Genomic DNA, 7,496 nt, shown 5'->3' with positions numbered 1-7,496 from the left:
GCTAAGCCGGGGCTTTCGCCCTCCGTGTGTGACGCTGTGTTTCGTTGTGAAAGCGAAACTACTTTGTTTGGCCTTCCAAAATAGGACACGACTAGAAATCAGTGGTTAAGTTGTATTTACAACACTGTTCCAGAGCAGTTCAACCCAAATATTCAGATGTGTCCAGTGCATTTTATGGAGGACTGTTTCCTGATCCTGGTAGAGTAGACTACAATGCCGGCTGTTCTGACTCACAGACTGTAAGTAAGTTTTTTTATATTTAAAGAATTTGCCACTGACGGTTCAAACGCGAGTTTTGAGCAGTGTAGAACAGCGCTTGTTGTTTGTCATTTCTCCGATCACAAATGCAGACATGGTTTTAAGTTTACGCGGCGCGATGCAACGCAACGCGAAAAAAAGACAGTATAAGTCATTATAATCCGTAATTATGTCCCCACTGGATGCAACAAATGCCTCGTTTATAATGGGTTTCGATGTTTTTGTCTCGTCGCTCCGGCCGGGACACGCCATCAAAATATGGTAAGGGGCGTAACATTTCCGTCACACGCTTGAGGTATTCGGCCAATCACAACACACTAGACAGCTGGCCAATCAGAGCACACCTCGCTTTTCAGACCGATGAGCTTTGTAAAAATCTAAGCGTTTCAGAAAGGCGGGGCATAGAGGAGAAACAATAATGGATATGTAGAAAATGTGTTTTTTTAACCTTAAACCCCATAAACACATTTCATTACACCAAATACACAAAATAATTTTTGACTCTGCAATTGGATACTAATGCACGTCTCGTGTTTATAAAAGCAAAAACTTCTGATTGGCTAGTAATGTTAGTTTGGTTGAGAGTGAATGCTGTGTTCCTCTCATACATTGGTAGGCGAACTCATGAACTCGAAAGTGATAGCAACAAGTGTTTTTAAATGTAGGACGACTACCTTTTTTTTTTCCCGCAGCCAAACGCCGCACGCCGGAGATCTGGCACGGTGCCGCAGAACTTTAAGCCCTGAATACATATAGAACAGAGGAAGTTCTTGTTATAAAAGAAAACAAGATTGAAATAAAATTCTTTAAACAAACCAACCTTATCCCAAATAACATCAAGAATGTGTTTTCTTTCTGAATGGAGACACAAACATTTTCACCCAGAACTCCACAATATCATGAGGAATTCAGGCAAATCAGCAACTGTGGGTCTTAAGCCTGGCCTAAAGAACACAGCACTACATTCCAACACCCTAAAAGACATACCCCCTACTCCACCTAGCCGGCAAGACAACAGTCAGGCAAAAAGAAAGAGAGAGATAGAGAGAGAAGGACATTCCTGGAATAGCTCAAAAGTGGAGAACTGCATTTCTAACCACTCCTGTTGCAGCGTGTCCACACAACTGAGCCAAGAACAGGGGCTTTCTTATCATCGAGCAAACTAATTAACCCACCCTCTCTTTCTTACACACACACACATAAAGAGAGATATGTGCTCCGGGCCCCTAACTTGTATATGAAAACACAAATGCTGGCCCCTGAATTTTTCCTGGCCCTCATTTTGTTTTGTTTATCTGCAGCACACAGGAAAATAGCAGAGGATTGAGCCAAGGCCTGACCCAACACCCCTCCCCCGTCCCCCTGCCTGTACTCCTCTCTCTGTCGTTCACTTCCTTCCTGTATTCTCCAGTCCGTTGCTGTTCCCTGGGCTGTAAACACAGACAGTGCTGGAAACATTTGAGTAAGTGTACATAAAAAAGCCCCACGTTACAATTGCAAATGTTTCCATGGTTTCAAAGACCTTCATAATTTTGATGGTGTGGAAACAAGCATTGTGATATACATGCACTAATCTGAAGCCATAAAACAATGGTTAATGAAAATTGGTGTGTCCTACACTTGGTGTGTCTAGACTGACTAGTCCTGACAGGAATGGACCCTTTCACAAGACTGTGATGACGCATTTCAACAGTCATCAGCAATGTTTATAAAATTTATGTACATTTATAACACTATTAGGGATATGCCGGTATCAAATTTTCATGTTGCGATTAATTGCTAATGCTTTTATTACGGTATACGGTATTATCACGATATTGAAATTAAGTTAAACAAAAGTGCTGTCATACAACAGTATAAGAATACCGGCACAAGTCTAAACACTATACTTTGTATTATATCACCTTTGCATCAAATTTAAAAAAAAAAAAAAAAGTACTCCGTTACTAACGCAACCTCGGTTCCCTGAGATACAGGAATGAGTACTGCGTCTGCTAGACGTATATGGGAAAAAAGCCTTTTTCTCCTGACAGGATTCTCAGGTTACTTCGACTGAAGCGACGACTGAGTTGTGCAGCTACATAGCACTGCTAGCAACGCAGTACCCGTTCCCGTATATCAGGGAACCGAGGTTACGTTAGTAACGGAGTACGTTCCCTTTCGATACTACACTTGTACTGCGTCTTCCTAGACGCATATGGGAAAAAGTATTTTTTCTCATGAACTGAAGCCTTTCGCCTATAGGGGGCGGAACGCTCAATATAGATTCTCAGAGCTCTGATGGGGCAGAGCAGAGATAGCTCTTTGTCCTCTTCAGTTGGAGGAAGCGTGGAGAGCGTAATGATCTGTGCTCTGAACGGAGTGGGGAGCACCTTAGGTACGTAACCGTGCCTTGGTTTCAGGACGACTTTAGTGTCGTTAGGCCCGAATTCCAGGCAGGCAGGGCTAATAAAAAGCACCTGCAGGTCCCCTATTCGCTTTACTACTGCTAGAAGCAGAGCAGTCTTCAGCGATAGCGACCAAATGTTGGCAGACTGTAGCGGCTCGAAAGCTAGCACCCCTTAGGAAGTGGATGACAGCGCTGTTTATGCCCACCAATTGTCCCTCACTAGGGGCATGAGAGGCCGCTATAGCCGCCACATAGACTTTGAGCGTGGATGGGGAACGTCCCTTATCCAGCAGCTCTTGCAGAAATGACAACACCTCTGTCAAATCGGAAGTATGAGGGTCTTTGCCGCGGTTTCTCGAAGACGGAGCTTTAGCCTCCGAAATTATGTTTAAGACTTGCTCTGGGAGGCTTAAAGGCTCCCGTCGAGCGGCCAGAGGTGCCGGGCCCATAGGTTGGGCCAAGGATGCCATATTGTCCCGTTCGCTTGAGAGAGGAGATCCTGACTCAGTGGAACAGGCCAAAGGGCCGCTATCAATAGCGGAGTTAGCTCCGATAGCCACAGCTGGTTTATCCAAGGGGGGCCACCAAGAGAACCCTGTGTTCTTCATTACCTGTGGGATCAGAGTGTATGCCCTCGCACAGCGCCCCCCAACCTGAGTTGGAGGCATCTGTTGTGACAACTGTCCTTCTGCAAACCATCCCTATGGCCACGCCTTGTTCCATCTAGCGGGAATTTTTTCGGGGGGCCAGGGCTGTTACACAGGCCTGACTCACCGTGATCTGCAGGCGTCCGTGACGCCACGCATGAGATGGAACCCGTGGTTTCAACCAGCGCTGAAGGGGGCGTATACAAAGCAGACCCAACTGTAGCACTGGCGATGCCGCCGCCATGAGGCCCAGCATCCTCTGAAACGCTTTGAGGGTGAGTGGTACCCATTGGAAGCCTGACTCGCCCTGAGCTGGGTGAACCGTTTCTACGGCTCATATCGCCAGCAAATTCATCACCTCTGAGCGCAGGACGTCTGCATCTTTGCTCTAAACTGAGGTGGGAACCACGCAGTTGAATCGCGGGGTATTCGAGTTAATTCGTTTTATTGTCTCCAACACCCAGTTTGGCACTACAGGGATGGGCCTGTCAGGCCTCAGCCCGTGTGACAAGGGGTTGGATTAAATTGAGAGGCTGGTTGCCGTATGGGGACCCCACACTCAGAAGAGGAAATTTGCTTTTCCCTGAAAATGCTTTCAGAAAATGCTTCGCTAGACTTAATGCTCTCATAGCAGAGCAGTCAGCCCCCATGCACGCTGCCTCAGCGTGGGCGTGGCCCAAACGCGTCTAATTTGAAGCTGTCAGTGATAATAATCATTAGTGACAGCATTCTCTTTTAATCCGCCTAAAAAAGATCAAACCGCTCATTAGAAGAGGAGTTTTGATGATCTTTGTGTGTAACACTCAGGCAGATCAAAAATGCTGCGCACATTCTCTCAGTTTTGCTCGTAGCGGATGAGGGGAGGGGAGGGGCGGGGCCGTCTTTATTCAAGAAGGCAGGCCGCGAGCAAAGCAGAGTGAGATATAAACTCTCGTAGTAAGAGCGGTCTGTCTCAGCAGCGCAGCCTTGCGTGGAGAGTGATGAGCGGGGGCCTTCCCGGCATTAAATCACTCAAGCCTGATCGATCATACCCACGAGTTTGCCATTTCTGCCTCAGAGTAACTGGGAGGAGAGAAACACAAGAGCGGGGGAGGCGGGGCTCAGCGACGCACACACAAATGCGTAGCTGCCCGCGTTTCGCTCTGATCTGCCTGGGAGGATTAAGATGCTCGTATAACGAGGTGCACCGATCCTCATGTGTAACACACACTGGCAGATTAAGCATGCATGATGTGTATAGAGGATTGCTCAAGTCCGATCGTTCAACCCGCGAGCTCGTCGTTGCTTCCTCCGAGGTAGCTGGGAGGAGAGAAACATGAGCGCGGGGAGGCGGGGCCGCCTTCCGCGAACGAACGGGGGCAGACTGCTTTCGTGGTAAAAGCAGCCCGTGTCTGTGAGCGCAGCCATAGTGACACACACACAAATTTGAAGCTGTCAGCGGCAGCATCTGCTCCGATCTACTTTGTAGGATAGAGCCGCTCGATGTAAAGAGGAGTGGAGAAGAGCGAGACTCTCTCCGTCTCAGTGAGAGAGCAGTCTCTGCGTGGGTCTGCCCAGACAGATGACGTACTCATTGCTCTTCTGCATCGTGCAAGTTTCCCTGCACGAGCCACACTCGCAGCGCGACATTTGCAACAACGTCGCTAGAATTTTCTCTTTTAGGGCTTACCTGCTAGAAATAAGCTTTTTCAGAATCGCCGGATGGCGGCAGGGGAAACGGACCGGAACTGCTGCATTGCTGTAGCGGCGGAGAAGCAGGTCAGCTGTGCTTAGAGGTCCCGAATCCAGCTGCGAAGGCGTGTCAACGGCGAGCAGGCTTTCAGGATCGCCCATTCTGGCGGGCTTTGGCAGGCTTGGCGGGCTTTGTCGCCATAGGCTCATGCAGCTCCGCTGCCTAACCATTGGTTCGTATGTTTTTTAATACACTGCACGAACCACTGGCCGTGCAGTTTCACCTCGTGAATGAAAAAGGCTTCAGTTCAGGAGAAAACGGCTTTTTTCCCATATACGTCTAGCAGACGCAGTACGAGTGTAGTATCGACAGGGAAGTAGTTAACGTGAATGCTAAATTTGACGGAAATTTCTGACTGCTGTTATCAGTCGCTCTCAATTTATTTTCCTTTTTTTTTTTTGAAAGTCGTGAAAACATTATCGTGGAGTTTTTCCTTTTACTATTTGAGCAAATGGGAATGCAAAAAAATATTTTTTGTGGTACTCTCCCATTCACTGCTCTCAAAGTTAACCCAACTATGATGATTTCCGCTGCTGAGAAACCCGGCAATGTGAAAAAGGTTTATTACACAAAAGAATAAACCTTTTTTTTTAACAGCCACAATATCCCTGATGTAAAAAATAAACAGAAAAAAAGGAGAGAACTGGGAGGATGTGTGTGTAAGCCAGGTTCTGTCTACATTACTGTTCAAACGTTTGGGGTCTGTAACATACAGCATTTTAATGTTTTTACAAAAGTTCTGTTATGCTCACCAAGAGTGATTTAAAGGGGTACTTTAAACCACATAAACACATTTCATTACACCAAATACACAAAATAATGTTCTTTTTAGCAGCATCATATGACCCCTTTAAGATAATTTAACAGTACTATTAAATTATTAGTGTTTTTGAAGATTAACTTTAAGTGATTACATGTACAGTGGGGAAAATATTTATTTGATCCCCTGCTGATTTGGTAAGTTTGCCCATTTACAAAAAAATTAAGGGTTTGTCATTTTTTATGGTAGGTTTATTTTAACGTATAGAGACAGAATACAAATAAAAAAAATCCAGAAAAAACACATTATATAAAGGTTAGAAATTGATTTGCATTTCAGTGAGTGAAATAAGTATTTGATCCCCAAGCAAAACATGACTTAGTACTTGGTGCAGAAACCCTTGTTGGCAAGCACAGAGGTAAGACATTTTTTTGTAGTTGGTCACCAGGTTTGCACACATCTCAGGAGGGATTTTGGTCCACTCCTCTTAACACAGCGAGTCGAGTTAATGCCAAAGAGCTCAATTTTGGTCTCAATTTTTGGAGCCTTCTCTGAATCATTTAGATGTTCTTTGGCAAACTTTAAACGGGCTTGTACATGTGCCTTCTTGAGCAGGGGGACCTTGCGGGCGCTGCAGGATTTCAGTCCATTGCGGCGTAGTGTGTTACCGATGGTTTGCTTGGTGACTGTGGTCCCAAGATCATTAACAAGCTCCTCCAGTGTAGTTCTGGGCTGATCCCTCACCTTTCTCATGATCATCCTTACCCCATCAGGCGAGATCTTGGACGGAGCTCCAGACTGAGGCCGATTGATGGTTATTTTGTATTTCTTCCATTTCTGAATAATCGCACCAACAGTTGTCTCCTTCTCCCCAAGCTTCTTGCTGATGGTCTTGTAGCCCATTCCAGCCTTGTGCAGATCTACAATCTTGTCTCTGACATCCTTTGACAGCTCTTTGGTCTTGCCCATGGTGGTGGGAGAGGTTGGAATGGAAGATACACATTGTGTGGACAGGTGTCCTTTATACACCTAAGCTGACATTAGGAGTAACTTCTTAAAGTGGCAGGACTAATCTGTGTTCCACATGGGCACATAACCATTCTGTGGGAGCCAGAATTCTTGCTGGTTGGTAGGGGATCAAATACTTATTTCACTCACTGAAATGCAAATCAATCTCTAACCTTTATATAATGTGGGTTTTTTCTGGATTTTTTGGTTGGTATTCTGTCTCTATCCATTAAAATAAACCTACCATAAAAATGACAGACCCTTCATTTCTTTGTAAGTGAGCAAACACACAAAATCAGCAAGGGATCAAATAAATGTTTTCCCCACTCTACATGACATGAAGAAAAAATATATATACTTGCCACAAATTAAGAATTTTATATCAAAAGGCATTAATTTGTGGTAATGTTTTGTTCATGATTTTGTTTTAAAGGGGTCATATGATGCTATGTTAAAGATCATTATTTTGTGTATTTGTGCGCTGCGCAAAACTCTGCATTTGAACAGTCAATAGCAAATACTAATAACAACACATACTTACAGTCGCTGATGCAGAAGTGCCAGATTGTCATAGCAAAGTCGGAATTTACCCTTTTTTCCCCCCTTTTTTTTTAGTAATAGCCTTTGTGCACAGCCAGCCTTGTACTCTTCTAGGTTCAAAAAACTGTCGTCCATAAAATGCGTTGCACAAATTCGAACATC

General features: G+C 45.1%; 1 protein-coding gene across 4 annotated transcripts in view; it reads right to left on the bottom strand.

The window, feature by feature from the left end:
- The window catches only part of ssbp3a (single stranded DNA binding protein 3a), a 45,465-nt gene that overhangs the window by 33,062 nt on the left and 4,907 nt on the right, over positions 1 to 7,496 (bottom strand). The window lies entirely within an intron of this gene.

This window comes from Sinocyclocheilus rhinocerous, unplaced genomic scaffold (assembly GCF_001515625.1).
Source record: "Sinocyclocheilus rhinocerous isolate Xijiao unplaced genomic scaffold, SAMN03320098_v1.1 scaffold930, whole genome shotgun sequence".
NCBI classification, from domain to species: domain Eukaryota; kingdom Metazoa; phylum Chordata; class Actinopteri; order Cypriniformes; family Cyprinidae; genus Sinocyclocheilus; species Sinocyclocheilus rhinocerous.
Note: the sequence above shows the minus strand (reverse complement) of the source record. Positions and strands in the feature narration are given on the sequence as shown.